The sequence below is a fragment of the Populus euphratica genome, unplaced genomic scaffold (assembly GCF_000495115.2).
Source record: "Populus euphratica unplaced genomic scaffold, PopEup_1.0 scaffold265.1, whole genome shotgun sequence".
NCBI classification, from domain to species: domain Eukaryota; kingdom Viridiplantae; phylum Streptophyta; class Magnoliopsida; order Malpighiales; family Salicaceae; genus Populus; species Populus euphratica.
In genome coordinates, this window is record NW_011500148.1 from 67,778 (window position 1) to 87,406 (window position 19,629).

Here is a 19,629-nt window from a genome sequence, read left to right on the forward strand (position 1 = left end):
ATAAAAACAAATAAAAAACTATTTTTTTGTTTCATTGTCAAATAATCCTCAAATTTTCAATTTATTAAAAGCAACAAATTTAAATGATATTTCATTAAATCAAATATTAGCTTAATGTTTAGATTTTTTTTACACCATAAGAATCCATAACAAGTTAATTAAAATAAATTTTAAAACTTAATTTCTTGTTATTCCAATACAAAATAATAAAATTAAAAAAAATAATAACCAATATAGAATATGTTTTAAAGAATAAAAAAAGAAACACTTAAGAATCTATTAATTAATATTCCAAAACATGCGGGGAAAGTACTGTTACTTTCCCTACATGTTTTTTTTATTTATTATTTATTATTTTTTATGTTTTGTTTTTTTTTCTCATATTTCCCCACATTTTTTTCATCTTTCCCCCCTTTTTTTTTGGTCTTACATGTTTTTTTTCAAGATTGTCTTTTTCATTTTTATTCTTTTTTTATATATTTTTTTTCAAAATTATCTTTGTTAATCTTTTTTTAATATTGAACTGATTGAAAATTTAGTTCTATAATTTTTTTAAAAAAAATATTATGAATTACTACAATGTTTCCATACATGGTTTTTTTATGAATTTTTTACTTCTTATTTTTTTCAAAATAGCTTTGATTGATTTTATTTTTTTTAAATTGAGCTGATTGATAATTTTACTTTGTAGTTTATTTTTAAATCACTATGAATTGTTATAATATTCTCCCACATAATTTTGTTTGCTACAGTGTTTCTCCACGTGTTTTTTTAAAATTATCTTTATTGAATTTTTTTTTATCACCGAGCTGGTTGAGAATTTAGCTTTAACTTTCTCCGCGTTTTTTTTTCTTTTTTTCCAAAAATTATCTTCTTATTTTTTTCATTGTTTTGTGCTTTTTTAGAATTGTTTTTGTTAATTTTATTTTGTTAACATAGAGTTAGATGAGAATGTAATTTTATAGTTTTTTTCTTAAAAATATTGTGGATTGATATAGTGTTTTCCCGCATGGTTTTTTCTTTTTTATAATTTTTTTTATTTTTTTCAAAAATTATCTTTGTCGATTTTAATTTTTCATGTTGAGCTAGTTGAGAATTTAGCTTCGTAATTTTTTTTATTAAAACACTGTGGATTTACTACAGTGTTTTTTCATGTGATTTTTTTATAATTTTTTTAATTTTTCTCTATCGATTTTATTATTTTTAATATTGAATTGCTTGAGAATTATAACTATAGATTTATTAATGAAACACAGTAGATTGCTATAGTATTTTCTATGATTTTTTTCTTTTATTTTTTCTTGTTTTGATTTTTTTCAAAATTTTTTTATTAAATTTATTTTTTTAATATTAAACTGGTTAAAAATTTAACTTTTTAATTTTTTAAAAAAATATTATAAATTATAACAATTTTTTAATATAATTTTTTATATTTTTTTTATAAATCTACAACGACACATAAATATATTACAAGCCCATGGTATCATACAAGCATGGCATACTCTGTCCCTTGCACAATGTTTTCTTGAACAGTTCTAGTTTTCTCTTTTTAATTTACATATCTAACGTTATTTTGAATATTACTGCCACCATTTTTTTAAGTATTAAAAAAAAAGAATTTTATTTGTTGCTGGAAGCTCTTTACTCATATGTCCAGCCGTCCAACCAATATAAAAGTGGCATTGTTCTTACAACTCATGACAAGGACACCTGGCATGTGCTCGTTTTGTCGCAAGCGATGATGCAGTTTTTAAATCACTTTTTATTTAAGTGTGTTACATAGCTAATAGATATATGCTACAAAAGTAATGATTTAAAATTTATAAAAAATGAATATATTTCACTAGGTGAATTTTCATTTTCTTATTAATATATTTTCTTACAAAAATATTTTTTCTATTAGTGTCATGTTTTTCAATAAAACAAATAGATGACATTGGAGTAAATTTTCATAAGAATCTCAATTTAAATTAAGGAGAAGAAATTATCTCTTGAATCAAAATTCTATTTTCTTGTTTATTTTTTTATTTTGATGAAAATATTTTTTTGTGATAATCATAGCTTTTCAAAAAAAACTTATTGTTAATAAAAAAATTATTAATAAAAAAAACATAACTCGATAATTTATATGTTATGAAAAAGAATAATTAATCTAGAAAATCATGTAACTATTTACAATAAAAAATAGATATCTTATTATTGATTAATATTCTTTAGTGCATTTTCTATATATAAATTTTACATGTTAGATTCATATATAATAATAATAATAATAATAATAATAATAATAATAACAACTCACAAAATAATTTTTAATGTTATTATAAAAAATATAATCCTCTCTGAAAATTATGGTAAAATCAGATAATAATATAAATATCATTTTAATTATTTTATTGATAATAAATTTTATTCAAAAATAATAATAATAATTAAAGGGTAATATAAAAGGAGGCCAAAAGTTGGCCTACAAAGATTAAGTCACACTTCTTGCCCCAAAAAGGAGTCCAAATGCACTTGATTTTGCAATGTCAAGCCTGCATATCTCACATTCTTTTTTTCATACATAAAAACACATGCATACATATATATATATATATATATATATATATATATATGAATAATGTGTTGTGAACTTAATTTTCATGAATAAAATGGATGTTGCCTTATCCATCCATTGAAGTTGGGTCGATGTATTGATTTTTAATTTATTTTTATATAAAAATATTTAAAAAAACATTATAACAATCTAGGTAAATCCATTTTAACTCTAAAATACTATAAAATCAATAAAATAAACATAAAAAAATTTCTCAAATGTAGATTTACTTTTTCTGACAAGATGAAAGCTTAAGTTTAAAACTTTCTTCATTGAATTCTACTCAATCATTGAAACCAGTATCAACCTTTTTCTTTTTTATTATTAGGATATTCTCAATTAAATATTTTTCTCTTTTATCTTTTTTTACAGTAACTTTTTTTCTCATCCTTCAACACATAATAACTACAAACAAAATAAATTTTATGATCTAAACATAAAATCTTTGAGCATTAAAGATCGAGTATGTAAAAACTATCCCTCTGGTAAAAACAATGAAATGGATGTTTTTTTATTAATTTTGATCTTTTTTTTATTATTTTCCCAACAACAACTTGATGCACTCAAACTTGTGGAAATTAAAGGTTGCGAACACTCATGTAAGGATTTGACATGACTAGATGGGGATTTAATCCAAATAGATTGTATGGATGATTTAACATATACTTTTATAGAGTAGTTAGACATGTTTAAGTCTAAGAAAAGGTCTGGTCATACTAGAATAGGTTTACTACTTAAAATAATTATAACAAAAGATTCAACCATTGGATCAGACTTAAATTTTTTAGGTAATTCTATATGAAGATTTTATATTAAAATGTCATTCCATTGCTTATTGTACTACTGTTGCTCTTGTAAGATTGTTGTGTAGGCTATTTTTTTTTTATTTTTCTTAGGTTTTTTAATTTATTTCGGATAATATTTCAATTTCCCTTATGCTTTTAGATTTTTTATTATTTTTTAGTAGAAATCTAAACTATTTAAAGGTTTTGTAAACATTTAATAAGGCAGACTTCATTAGCTTTATTTTAGAGAAATAAATTGTGAATATAGCACACATTCAATAAAATGCAAATGGAAACATTAGCTTTTTTTTTTTGTCAATAATAACAAAAACAATAGTGATAAATAGGCCAAGTTTAAAGCTATTTAAAAGAAAAAAACTAGAAAACAATGATTGTAAAAACAACAAAAATGATGATAATTAAACCAAGTATAGAGCAAAAAAATAAAAAAAATCACAATAAAAACAATTAGAAAACAATGAATGAATGATAAGAATAAAAATAATAGTGGTGCATGAGTCAAGTGTAAAGTGAAAAAAAATAAAAACATATTTAATTTTTTGTTACAAAATAATTTATTATTAAACAACGAATAAATAAAGATAAGAATAAAAGTAATGGTCATAAATAGACTATGTATAAAGTAAATAAATAAATAAATAAATAATTTTTTTTTAATAAAATGCATAAAATTAAAAAAAATACCTCTTATATACTACCAAAAAGTTGTTAAAATTATAAAATTGCTATTAATACAAAGAAAGAACAGTAAAACACCACTATGTTTTAGCTTTTTGTTAATTGATGTTAATGTTAATGTTAAAATGTTAATTTTAATTTTAATTAATGTTAATGTTGCTGTCTTTTTGGACTGAAACACTCCGTATGGTTGTGCGTGCACTTTATAATTATTCACAAATATAATTATTTTTTACACTTTATAATTCTATTATATGGAGATAAATTCCGACGAACTTAAATTATTAATTCCAATGAAGCACAGGTGACCACCAGAAGCAAATGAGTAAAGCTGAAAGCTAAAATTTACATGTATGAACTGACAAACTATTTGCGTCTGTGACTGGTTAACACGGGATGGTGAGAGTGGATAAGTTTGTGAATCTCAAGTTTTAGATCTGAATATGCAGAAATCTAGATTCTCATGCTTGTTACTGTAGGCACCTTTTCATCGGGAAGCAGTGAGGTATCGACTGAGTTCATTGCTTTTTTTTCTTGCATTACTGTTTCCTGGTGCTCTGTTGACTTTGAATCATGAGTTGCTTAAACCATTTACTGCACTTCGTGTGTCCTGGACTGGCGTTTGACACAATGCTGTGGTATGCTTATGCTGTATTATCTTATTTACTGATGAAGCTTCGTTTGTTAAGGCCATTCCTTCCCAGATTTTCATAATCTTGCCTGATTTTTTTTGACAACTTTGATTCTTGTCATGCTATAGCTTGAATTGACATGTATGTCATGGTTTCATAACTTAAAGCTTGCTACAGAGTTGTGCAGTTTGCGGACTGATGTTATTCCTTGTGCCCTCGATCTTGTGTCCCCTTTACATCCATGGTGAAAGCCCCATGGTATGATACACAGACATATTTAATTGTTTAATCATGTGTATGTGTGTGCATCTACACACACATACTGGCTAACAATTTTCCTTCCCTCTTGTGGCATTTGTGATTTTTACTTGGAAGAGGTTTTTGATGTACCTTCTACCTCTCCTTTGTCTGGCTATCTGTCTCCTGGTGATGCAATCGTATCTTTGGACGGCAAACGAATCCATAATGAACAAGATTGGATGGAGATCACTGCTCTAACAGACGAACAGACACTACAAAGTTCAAATCTTTCAAAAAGTCTTGAAGGTCCTGCAACGGTTCATCGAATGAAGGGTTACTGTGTCCCTACTTCTGTGGTAGAAGAAATCAACAAGACTTTTTTTTCATAGAAAATCAATCTGCCTGCCCTGACGACCTTACTGTATTTATGGCCAGTCAATGGTTCGATCCAAGCAAATCAGATAATGTCAATATTGAAGATGGTTTAAGCAGAAGACAGCGTATGCACTGCTTGAATGCTAAGGATGTTGTCGAGCTCAATAAATGTGGTGAGGGGCGAGTGACAGAAATAACCAAAGGAAGGCATTACCTGAATCAAAACCCTTTGAGGTCAAGCCTCAATGCCATAATTTCTTCTACCTTTAGCTGGATTTTCTTATTTGTTATCTTTTTTTTCTTAATGGCCATTGTGTGGTGCAAAATTCAACAAGGCTATTGCCTTTGTCTGACATTATTTTGAAAGAAAATGTAGTGATTTACTTTTAGCCGCAACTTCATTCGTTTTTGGCATCGTCTTTAGGGGGACTCATGCTTAAGCCCTGTTCCACTACCAGGGTCTATATGGGTGGAGATCACCTATGCAAGCCCTTATGGTCCAGAATGCCTGAAACCAGTAAGAAGTTCATTTCCAGCTTCTGAAGCTTCAGGCTTTTCAGAGCATAAATGTGGTGGGACTTTTGTTTTTGTTGGTGATCTGATCTCAATGGCGCACTCAGTTAACGGCATATCAACCTTGTTGGGCATATGCTTTCAGTATACATCTTCCTAGCGCTTTGGAAAAGAGCTTCATGTGCACGTTCCACGTCTCTCTTACACTAGCCATCCTAAACAGTTCGCCGGTAATTTCTTGCCAATTTAAATTTTCTTCTGATGGATTTCGTGTGCTTGTGTGTGCATGGTGGTATCATGATTACTCTCTTGGAAGTGGATTGTGGAAACTAATTTGATTGGAAGGCTTCTTGGTGCTCATAAAGTGTACGGTTTTAGAACATATTATTGTAGGTATACTTTCTGGATGGCGATCAATTTTGGAGGTTGCTCTCTGCCACTTTACATCATTGAGCCCAAGGAAAGGGTAAAAGATATGCGAGCCTGTCTTTTAGGAAGGACTCTCACTTCCACACTAGCCTTTATGAGGATCTGTTCAAGTGTTGGTAACCAACAGGTAAGCAGTATTATCTGTTGGCCTTCTTGATTTGTAAACTGCCATTCTAAGGTTAAGGAGGTTACAGGTTCGAGTTGCAATCCTACAATTCATAGAATGTCTGCTACCCTCCCTTGGACGACGTATGGATTGCAGAAATATAAGTTGTAACAGACTCTTGTTATAAATGCAAGTTCATCATAGGTTAGATGTTCATATCAATGCATGCTCTCCTATCAGTAGAAACATCAATGTTTTTCTTGTAACAAACTACTCCCATCTATCCTAGAAACAAAGGGAACAGGCCGGCACTGGTTTCTTTGTATATTAGTTTTTGAAGGGAACAAACAAAGGGAACAGGCCTAAATCGAGACTTCGGCACTGGTTTCTTTGTATATTAGTTTTTGGATAAAATAGGATTTTTGTAGAGGAGGGATGTTGCTTATGAAAAGATTTTCATCTGCTGCAAGCATCCGGAGATTCCTTTCTCTGACTCTACTTGATCTTGGCCATCACCTTACTGCTATCCAAATTTACAGAGGGAGCTTTTAGATTTCTGTGAACTCAAACATAATGCATGAGATGATTTTGCTTTGTGTTTCCAGAAGGATGAAGTCTTACTGGCTGTTGCTTTATGGACACATGCCTAAAAGAAATCCCCTTTCATCGTAGTTATTAAACCAGTCTGGCCTGATCTCATAGGTTATCTCTTTACTTGGCTGCACTCGGGAGAAACTCTTGTCCAGGTCAATTCAAGAATTTTTTTTTAAAAAAACAACTAAAACGATATCGTTTTGTTTGGCACATGGGTTGATCAGGCCATCACTGGGGTCTTAGATCAGGTCAGGCCTGAACCGGCCAATGTTTTGATAACACTGTTAAGAACTTAGAAAAGGCGGTGCATTCGAAGCTACCAGTTAGCGGGCAGGCTTGAATCGCCCCTTGAAAACTCTATAAATCTGCCCTGTGGGCTGACAGTAGCTCCAATCCCGCCACCCGTATACCCGTTGGGCTACGAGGTTGATAGATCATGTGCTTTCTTCCTTCCCGCGAAGGTGACCTCATAACTTGATGTCATTGGAAACTATCCAGAATCCTCTTTCCATCTTCTTCTTTTTTTCTTTTGGCGATATTATCATGTTGGTCTCTGTCGTCTCTGCATGAAGATTGTAGATTCTTCAACAATCAGCAGGCATGTGTTCCTCCCCATTGAAAATGAGTGGTAAATGCTGGGTCTTTTTTTGACACTCAGATAGTGAAAGGCTAATCTTTGGATTAGATATTTTGAAGAGATGTTACAGTAACAATAAAAATAATTTTATCCCACGTTGAAGAAAAAATAAAAGGATATTTTGTTATACTTTATACAGCGAGAGACATCAAATCAACAAAAAAATCTTAAAAAAAGTAATAAAAATTATTATTTATAAGTATATTATTTTAATTCTACAACAAATAACGGGATAATTAATACCTTAAAAATAACCATCTTCACAACTGCAAACATGCCTACTACACCCATTGACCTATCAAAGGAGTCACAGCGCATGAAAGGCTTTTGGCCTATGGGAAACAAAACAAAAATAATAAAATAAGTTACCTAATCCCAACTGCCAACCTTAGGGTGTGGAAAGTATCTTTCAGTATTTTTAAACCTTTTACAACAAGGCAATCGGATTTGGTGCTGGACCCCACCTGATCTCTAGATTTGTTTAAGCGAACATTTACTCCTTAAGACCGAAGAGGATTCACGCCTTGACTGGGTGGTGTTGTCCTGAATGGAGAATCCTTAACTACTAAGGGAGCTGATAATTACCCGTCATTGAATGGTCGGTTCAAGACTTGGGTCTGTGGTCCAATAATGCCACAAGGGCGGGCTGCCTTTATCTCTTAAAGACCAATTATGTAATGAGACGTGAGTTTGGTTCTATTTTAGTTTGAACATCTTCCTGTTGTCATAATAATATTAATAATTTTGAATCCGAAACGAAAGCCATTTGGGATTTGGTTCCTTCATCATCAATAAATGAGATTTGTTCGTTGTCGTTTTATGCCGTGATCTTTATTCCAAGGTTCGGAAATTGTAATGGCATGAAATATAAAACGTGTCGTGCCCATTAACGTTTGAAGAGTGTGTGGTTTGTAGGAGAACAATTGGTTGTCACGAGATTATAATATAAATTATATTTTAAATTACAAGTTGGGCTATCTCTTATTTATTAGGTGTTTGGGTTGGGGATGTGTTTAAAAATATATTAGCATGTTTGTTTTTTAAATTTTTTTATATAAAAATGTATTAAAATAATACAAGAATATAAAAAAATAAAAATTTCAACCCATTTATGTTCGGACCACAGAATCGAACAAGGTTGTCACGGAGAAAACAGTAGCTCATGTCATGAGCGAGGGACCCTTGAATTCGGTCTTGGTTTTATCATGGCTTTTGGTGACACTTAACTGCCATAACTACCGGGCGCGGGGGGTGGGGAGCCTTTTCATCACATGGGGTACCTGCCTTTAGCCTCTCGTGGCTGACCCTCTCCTCCTCTCTGTCTGTCTATAAGCCGCACGCGCCCGCGTGCATGTGCACACCCCTTAGAATAATGAGTGAAAACTGGAGATTGTTTCGATTTATATTTTTTTAAAACTTTAAATTATGTGTTAATTTGGTATTTTTAAAAATTATCATGTAAACCAAGAAAAGGGAAGGAGTTAGGTTAGCATCTCCTTGATTGAAGACGATAAGCTAATGAATACAAGTTCTTCAGTTACAAATTCAAGGTCGCCATGTATTTATTTATACACACACGGCCTTCTATGAATGGTGTTTTTATTTCAAGCTAAAACGAGGTTTGATTTGCTGATTAGAGACATATTATCCAAGTTTTCTAAGAAAATCAGTGTCTACGCACACGCCTCCTGATTTTGGGATTTTTAAAAAATATAACTGTAATAAATTTACTAAATTGAGCTAGGACTGATTTTCTCAATTATATTTTTTTCCCCTCTGGGTCAGCAATGACTTGAGAAAGATAGGATTTGAAATCTAGAACTCTTGAATTGTATAATACAGTGGATATACACGCACACTATGAAAACGATATTCTATTTTACTTTTATATGCTGTATAAAATATATATTAAAGAATTAATTTAATTCAAAATTTTAAATTATTAAATGAGGTTTCATGATATAATTTATATTATTTTTTAATATATTTTTTGAAATAAAATTTTTTTAGTCTTGAAATTTTGTATAGATTGATTTTATATTATAATTAATTTTTATAAAATAAGTTAAAATTATGAGATTTAAACTTTAATTTAAAATTATAAACGGTTAAATAATATCTCAAATTATATTTTATATCCATTAAATAATATCTCAAATTATATTTTATATTATTCTTTAAAGAATTATATTTTGGAGTTGTGATTAATGATTTAAAATACAATTTCGAAATAACTTTCTGACATTAAAATAATTGCAATACCAGTCACGCTTATGACTGTCCAGTCAACATCAAAATTAACTGACCTCGTGAGTCATGGCCACATAAGTTGTGTCGGGACTGACCCTTTTAGGCAGGCAAACACATGTCATTTCACATGCCCTTCAGAGCGCCAGGCTCGCATGTAGCGAAAGAGAGCTTCCAAGGCCCTCCGATTAGGAGTGGAGAATGTCCTCTCCCTTTCCTCCTCTCCCTCACGGCGTGTATATTTCAAACTAAACGCTCCAAGAGAAAAACACTCTAAGGCAAACGCAACCGCTCCATCTAAGATTCAAGCATGTCATTACTTATGTACGTTCAAGAGAAAAAGAAGATCGTTCATGTGATCTATGTCACCTTTTCTTTTGTTGTTTTTCTGTCACATGCACACTGCGCTATGTTATCTCTTACCATGTGTGTCTGTTGCCATGGAAACCAAGGCCCCAGGTAAGGACAGGCTATATATGCTATAGCCTAACCCCCTTAATTTATCCAACGAACAGAATACAAAATATTCCTTTTTTAGGGACTGGTCATCAGAGCCTAAAGCTCAAACAAAACCTGCATCCGATCATTTTTTAAGTCCCTGCCTGCATTCCCCGATCGACTTTGTTAAGATTTTATAAACGAGTTTCACCCTCACGGGAGCCTTAACCCTGCTTAAAATACTTCGAGCACGACGAAAAGCATTTTCAAGCCACAACTAGGTGTGTCTCACCAACCAATAGAAGCACACCAATTAGTTTTGATGGCTTAGGGTATTTTTTTTCTGTATTTTTAAAAAAATTTAAATTTATTTATTTATTTTAAATTTATTCTTTATGTTTTTAAATCATTTTAATATACTAATATTAAAAATAATTTTTTAAATTAAAAAAATATTATTTTAATATATTTATAAAAAAAAACTTTAAAAAACAACCATTACTAAATTCCTAAATATCCTAATAGTATTAAACATAGATGTATGTTTGCATATGAACAACTAATCGAGAGCCCATTTGATATTATGAAGTGATAGTTTTTTTAAAAAATATTTAAAAATATATTGAAATAATATTTTTTCTATTTTAAATTTTTTTTTATTAATATTAGTATATCAAAATGATTTAAAAACATTAAAAAAATATAAAAAACTTATTTTTAAAAAATATTTTTTAATCAAATAAACTTGAAATGTATAGAGGTTGTAACTTAAGAGCTTGTTAATTATGAAAAAACTTATTTTTTCAAAATATTTTTGAATCAAATAAACTTGAAATGTATATAGGTTGTAACTTAAGAGCTTGTTAATTATGTTTATTTGTTGAGATGGTAAGGAGAAGAATCATCCAATTTTAAACTTAAGTTTAAATCCTATGTCTTTTTTGTGTTAATTATGTTTATTTGTTGAGATGGCAAGGAGAAGATTCATCCAATTTTAAACTTAAGTTTAAATCCTATGTCTTTTTTGTGAGATGGCTAATTAATATGTCGAATTTAAACTTCTAGCATAAATAAGGTGATGGAATCGTTTCAAATATATATATATATATATATGGATGTAAAATGTATAATGTTACTTTATTGTACGTAAATAAATAAATAAAATGTGCCTGCGTGCTTCACATAACAAGGCTTTGAGATTATTTGTTAGGATTGAAATGTTTATTTTGCACTGTCAGCCTATCATCACAGGTTACAGGTAGAGTAATAAATGAGATGAAATTAAAGGAGCGACGTGAAGGCTTCGAAACCCACATGGCCTTTGTCTATGTAAGGCCCCAAAATCTTCAAGTGTGGGGGATAGGATTAGGTGAAGTTGTTGGAAAGTTCCATTTCACGCTCAATCGCTCTTTCCTCTCAACATATAGCCTCTTACCATATGCACTCAATTAAGATGACGTTACATCTGCATATAAAATATTTTTATGATTTTGATATACTAATATTAAAAAATATCTGAGGAAATATTGCATTACGTATCCCCTTCTATCATTTCTCATTTTCTCTGGCAATGCATATTGAGAGTAGATTTAACTTGACTATATCATTAGGGCAACATCTTCTACATAAACTTGGAAGTTTCCAGCTAGTGTAGAACTAGGGATCGAGTTCGAGCCTTTTCACGATGCTTTGATCCGTTATAAGTTGGCTGAGAAAAAAGCCCGATACTTCCGGACTTGCCGCGAATAATTAGGGCGAGGAATTAATGCCATGTTCCTCATTCCATATTAATTAGTGCTCTTAACATTATCCACTCGCAAATCCTTTTCAATATTAGCCAAATAGTAATGCGATGGTTAGGTTAGGATGGTACGTGGCGAGAAAATTAAGCACATTTTGGAAAACATGTCAAGCACGGCATGCGTTAAGTTCAAAGGCAGGCAGCGAAGACTTTTATGCAGGCTGCGCTTTTGCTGACGAGGAACCACGCAAATCACCATCGGATGATCGTCCTTCTGAAACACTCGATCGAGTCCTCTCCTATCATTAATCACCAAATATATACTAATTGGCACATCTAGCGTCCATTATGTGTATATATATATATATTTCGAGGCTCAAAGAATTGTTTTAGATCGAGTCCCTTTTTCCCAATATATTAATTTACTTTTATGATTCAAAGGGCTCGAAAGGAGACTGGAGTCTGCCTTTTGCTCCCCACTTTTTAAGCAATTCATGACTACGTTTTTATATAATCATGAAGAGGCAAACCCGTGAACTAGAAAAATAATTGAATATACCTTGGATTGATGGGAGACCATTTGCAGGGAACTTAATTTCTCCCATTTCCAGAATACATGCCTTGACTTTAGGGCTTCGAACACCTTAAATTGAGGGAGTGCCCCTATTCCTCAGGGAACCATGGAATTCCCTGAACTTAGCTAATTGGACGCATGCAGGACCATTTTATAGTCTACAAGGAAAACTGAAAACGGCCAGTATCGGATATCGAGAAGTCGTCGTCAGAGTCGGTCATCTGATGAATTGACAAATTAATCAAGACATGGTAAAAGGAAAGGAAATCCATAACGAATCAGGTTTATACCTACGCAATTAATAATGATACGTATGTATTAAACTATCACAAACAGGTATTAAAAGAGCTCAAGTCTTTTTAGGTGGTAGCTTGATTAATTTGGTGTTCCTAGAAAGTGGATAGATAGCACGCCATCTCTCTTTTAACGTGGAAAAAACTACGATAAGAGACAACTGTATATTTTTCGATCTCATATTTTATAAATCTTTGGGCTGAACAACCCTTTGTGACAAATTATCTCATGAAAGCTGTATATGAATCAACTTTGTGACGCAACGTGTACACGATAAACAGGATAACATAATTTATTGATACCGTATGAAATTAGACTTTGTCTCTTGTTGTTTATGATGTTTTTTTAAGTGCATTTGAGGATATATTAAAATATTTTTTATTTTATTTCTAATACCAACAAATAAAAATCTTGAAAGACATTAATTTAATATTTTTTTCAAGTAAAAAATAGATTAAAAGATACTGTAAAAAACAAGTTCGAACATGTAAACAAAAACCCATAAAGTTTATAATTTTTAATAGTGTTCTAGATAAAAAATAATAAATATAAAAGGATTGAAACCCTTTTAAATTATTAGATGGACAATAGAGAAATTTTTTATTTTTATTTTGAGGCATTGATCAAACACTAATTTAAAATATATTTTTACTTTCGAATCAAAATGCATGCCCTATCAAATCCATAATATGCTTATTTTTCCATAAATGTGATTCATGTATTTGTCCTGCTAGGCTTCTCGGATCACTCTGGTAGCGGGGAGAATTAATTGAAATGAGTATAGTCGAGGGAGAATAGACATCAATAATTGTTTATTTTCTTTTGCCGTCTCCATTCCTTTCTTCCAGTGGAAAGTACAGATGGGGATAAAAAAAAGTTAGAAGAAGACGAGCCAATCGCGGGAGGTGTCGGCACTGAACCAATGGGTACACGAAATTTTCACTTGACCTAATCAAACCGGTTGCCCTGTTTCTTACTATTTTCTTTTGATGATCCCATGCGACGTGGCAGTGAGGGAGCTTGTGCTTGCTGTCAGATCGAGCACCGGGTTTTGACGGTCGTGTCCATGTATAGAATAGTCATTACAAACTATGCTGTTTTTGAAAATACAGTTTGCGTTTTTCAGTCTTGCGCTGTTTATTTTTGCTAAGGCGAATATCTCTAATCTTATGGGCTAAGCTGTATTTTGTATCCTGCACCTGTATGCATATAAAAAATCTTCTAACGCCTATTATATTTATTTTTTATTAATATATAAGTAAAGAATATTTATCTTTAAATAAAAATTATTAGGGCAAAAATGATACTAGAGCCTTTCATCTCTACAAAAAAAAAATTCATTAATTATAAATACTTTATAAATCCTTTAAATTATAAGTTTATAATCTCTTTATTCTTAATATTTTTAGTATTTATATTTTTATAATCTATCTTTTTAAAACATTATTACATTTTTTTTCTTTATAAATATACTTAAATATTCCAGAGTTTTTAAGTCTATAAAAAATATAGCCATGTTGACCTATCACATACTAGATACAAGCTACTAGTCACTTTGATTATGTCTATGTGATGCCATGAGCTTTGCAATGAATTTATAAAAAAAAATACAGGAAGAAAAACTGTTATAATTTACAATGTTTTGAAGAAAAAATTTACATAACTAATTTTTTAACAAGTTTAATATTAAAAAAATCAACATAGATAATTTAAAAAATAGAACAAAAAAGGAAGAAGAAGACAATCTTGAATTTTTTTTAAAAAAAATAGGGAAAAAACAAATAAAAAAAAGCATGGGAAAAAGTAATAATACTTTCCACATAATTTTTAGAGTATTAGTTAATTAATTAATATTTTATTATGTTTCAGGATTGCCATTAGTTTTTTTCGATATTTGAAATTCATTTTTATAATAAGTTTATTTTTTTAATTTATGACTTTCGTGTTAAAAAAAAAATCAAAGTCAGCTTGATTTATAAAATAAATCAGTTTTAACAAATTAAGGATGATTTCAAAAGTATTATAAAATAAATGATAAAAAAATAATTATTGGTTTTTTCATAGCAAAACTATGATATCAGACAAGTGTAAGAAGGAGCATTTATAATACCAACTACCATTACATCAAGTGTCAAAGACATTTAATTTCTTCGGGTTTTTCCCCCCTTCGCGTTTGAGATTCAGAGATTCCTTAAGATCAACAAGATTGTAATAAAATATTAAAGAGCGCAGATTTGTCGGCACACAAATAAGAACGGTCAACCGTCGAGCAACGGCAACCGGGGTCCACGTATAACCAACAAAGAAGAGAGAAGCACGTGTTCCTAACGTGGCAAAACTGCCGAAAACCGACACTAACCGTGTCGTCGTCCTCTTCTCTCTATTGTCCCTTCCCTTTGTAACGTAGCCCAGCCTCGAGTCATGAAAACTGCTTTAAAGAAAAGGACTCACGACAAATCTTTATTAAAAGAGACCCCATTTTTTGGTACACCGCGGTCCCTTCCCCCAATACCCACTTCCTAGTTCCACTCCCTTGAACCTGCCGCCATGGTTGGGCCACACCATTGCTGCCACCACCACTGTCTCCTTCTCCTGTACCACGCCCGACCTATTTATTCAGGACCCTCCACCTGCTCACTCTGACTCGTTTCTAGCCCCATGTGTATTAACGTGTTGATGATCTTGGAATTATGTGTTCCAGTATCTTTTATTCGCTGCAAAAACATTTTGGGTTTGGTGTAGATAGCGAAATATTCTTAGTATTATAGTCTCAATTATTAAGTATGATTCAGCCAGCCATAAATTATTTGTTTTCTTAAGTATCAAAGTTAAGTTTTTTCCTCAGATTTTAATAGAGATTACCTTACAATACTTGAAAAACTCAGTGTAACACCCACCCACCCCTCTCTCTCTCCCTTTTCTCTCTCTCTTTTTTACATCTCCCTCCTTTTTTATATATATATATATATTTTTTAACTTTATCAGTCGTAAAATTCAAGTTAATTTAATATATTATTATTTTAATATTTTTTTAAAAAATAATCTTAAATTATTATTTTTAAAAGCCAACCAAACTTTTTAACGGTTCTCTGTGTTGTATTTGGATTTATGAAGTCTTATATATCACATTTAAATAACTTTCATGTGATTTAATTTTGAACTCATACTATATAAGAAAATCAAAAAAAAAAAAGATGTGTTAAAAGTTTTCAAAACTAATCTGTTAAGCTTGGTTTAATAATAATGCCATATAGTATTTTGTTGTCTAAATATTTTTTTTGCTTTCAAGAGTATTTCGATTGGAGCTATGAAGTAATGCAATTGTTATATTATACAATAAAATACTTGAGGTTTTAACTCACCTGCTTCCCCTTTTATTTTATTTTTTTTATTTTTTTTTTTGTGAAGTATTTTTTTAATTTAATCCTTTAATGTTTAGCTAATTTTATTTATTTAAAAAAAAAATTTACTTACTATAAAGTTATTATAATATCAAACAAACATTATAAAACTTGGTTTATGTTTAATTTTATGAGCGTTTATTTTTGTTATTGTATAATTAAGTAAAAAATAGTTTAAAAATATAGTTATCAAACCCAATAAAATTATGTCATGGGTTATAGGTGCGACGAGTTAAGTAGTGAAGTCTGAATCTATCAAATATATTGTTATCTCAATATTTTTTAAAAAAAAATGTTATCATGAAATTTTTTTAGAGTCAATCTATACTCTTTACTTGTTATGGATTATGACTTTTAAACTCATTAAATTAATTGTATTATTCTAAAATAACTATTACGTAGTTTAATTTTAAACTCGGGTTATATAAAAAAATTAGTTTTAAAAGTTTTAATGTTAATTAATAATTTGGATTGAATAACAATGCTTGATAATTTCTTACGATGAGGATTTTTTTTCATTAAAAAAATCTACTTGATAATTTCTTACAATGAGGATTTTTTTTCATTAAAAAAATCTAATATGACATGTAGTGGTAGCCTTTAAAGTAGCGTGTGTATAATATTTGCGACCCTATTTACAAGATTTCAAGATTAATTAATTAAATCCTTTTAGTTTAACTTGATGTTTTTAAGTTTAACCGCATTGTAATTAACAACCTAAATGTAAACTATCAAGTTGCCGTTTCTATGATTATTTTATTCAGCACTATTTTACAAAAAGACTCCAAACGCGTTTTAAAAAACTTGTTCTTTTATACATTTTTAATTTTTTTAATATATTAATGTTAAAAATAATTTTTAAAATAAAAATATTATTTTAATATATTTAAAAAAATAATTCCAAGCATTTTTTAATGGTCCAAATGCGCGGGTAAATATAATCCCGATTTTTATTTCAATTAATATATCGGACAGCATCATTTCTCGATTTATATATTCATTGAAAAAGAAAAAAAAGAGAGAGGTGACTCTGTTCGATACTCTGTCATTGGATTCTCATTTACCAAACAAACACAAACAATTTACTTAAATATTATCTCTGATAAATAACTTATTAATAAATAATAGGAGTGAAGGAAAATAAAAGAAAAAAAAAACAGTAGAATCTGACCACCGTTGCTTTTGGTGTTGGAAAATATGATATCGACGCGCACGAGGAAGAAGAAGAAAAGAAGAAGAAGAAGAGGAAAACATGGCATTAGAGTCCATTTTGTAAGAATCTGAGGTTAAAAAAGGGGCATGCTTGAAAAGTATGGGTAAAAAATGGTGACATGGTATAAAATTAATGACATTCTTAATTAAAGGCTTTAGAAAGTCAAATACGACAACCTCTTTAGAAGGAAAAAAGTTCAATGCACATCTCTACATGTACAAGTGTTAATACTCCATATGCTAATACATCTAATAACACATGCTGAAATTTGTAGTAGATCAGGCCCCATTAAGATTTTTCAAATCTTATTCTTGGTTTTCGGCACGATCCTGAAGTGTTTGAAATTAATTAATTTAGATTTTTTTATTATGTTTTTGAGTTGTTTTATATTTAAAATTGAATGAAAATGATCTTTTAGGATAAAAAAGATTTGAAATTTAAAATTACAATAGTATTCAACAAATCATCCAATTATTTCACATAGGTTTATTTAAATGGAATTATACTTTTTGGTGCTTATATTTCCACTCATTTTTTAAAAAATTAATTATGTACAAGCCTAATAAGCAATAAATTATGAACAATTGCACATTGATATTCAAGGGGAGTCTTTTGATTTTTTTTAACGAGTTATTATTTGACCTCTTCCATGTAGCCACATAAAAATTATGCGGGCATAGTTTTTTTTATTTATTATTTATGTTTGGAACTTACTTTTTACATTATCTATTGTTTTTTCATGAAAAAGTGTTGCCATTAAAAAAAATATTTTTATTAAAAAATAAGTTAATAAGGAAATGTGAGTTTTTCCACCATACAAAATCTTTTCCACTCCTTTTTTAAGATCATGCAAATCTTTATTTCAATTATCTTGGATTTTTATTAAAAAAACATTTCTTAACAAAGAAAAAATTCATTAAAAAAATAACTAAATAAAGAATGAATTAACTTATGAAATGAATTTTCCTTTATAAAATCTAAACATCTTAAACTTAAAAAAATATTTATTTTAATCATTACATGATTGGATAAAAATGTAGAGGTACAAGCTAATTGTTCTACTATATTGAGGATGTTTTTGTCTTTTCAAGTTGGGTTTATTTAAAAAAAATCATTAAATTGACATTTTTTAATATTTTATTATTTTTTTAATACATCATGAATTTTGTTTTTTAAAGTATTAATTTAATATATTTTTTAAAACCTTTACGATGGCGCGCGTGGGGTTCGTGCCCATGAGGCACGCCTGGATCATGATAGCTAGTGTCCCTACAGAAGAATGGGGGCCGCAGTTAGTGCATGGATGCAGTAAACAGGAGTGAGTCCCTCGGTGGCTACTTGGAAATGAATGATGTTTGTGTCATGATTTCTCACGAAAAGTTCACGAGGCAAATCAATCAGATCATTGAATAAAAAGATTCCAAGGATTTTACATAAAGTGCCCTCGTACGGTTAAAAACTAATTAAACTCCGCCACCTCATCGGCGTAATACTACTGATTTTCACATTTCTTGGCACATCACTTTTCAGTCGTAAGATTCCATGCGGATTCTGGCTCTGTGATTCAGTACCGCTGTATTTAATACGTTAAGAGATCCATGTCAGTTAAATAATTTTAAAAAATCAATTTTACTGTCCTTTTTATATGTTTTCTTTTCGTAAATAAAATCCTGTTTTCCGAATAAGATTTTTCTTTTTTGTTTTTACATGTGTGTTCGGTACAATAAATTTACGGAATTAAAATTATTTTTGAAAGAAGAAGACCCAGAATAGGAGGGCTCTCTAATTCTTTTTAATTAGCAAAGAAATTAAATTCTAGATGGCATCCTGTTTATTTTCGTATTTTAAAAGTGTTTTTAAAAAAACAATATTTTTTAATTTTTTTTATCTATTTTAAATTAATATATTTTTAATTTTTTTAAATCATTTTGATATAATAATATCAAAAATAAATTTTAAAAAATAAAATTTTATTAACATTTATTTTAATATAAAAATTATTATAATTATACTGTCAAACAAGCTCCCTAAATAATTAAATCTTGACATGGGTTTAAGGTAAAAAGACAAGCAAGTAAATACAAAAGGATAGATTTACCGAGGTAAAATTGC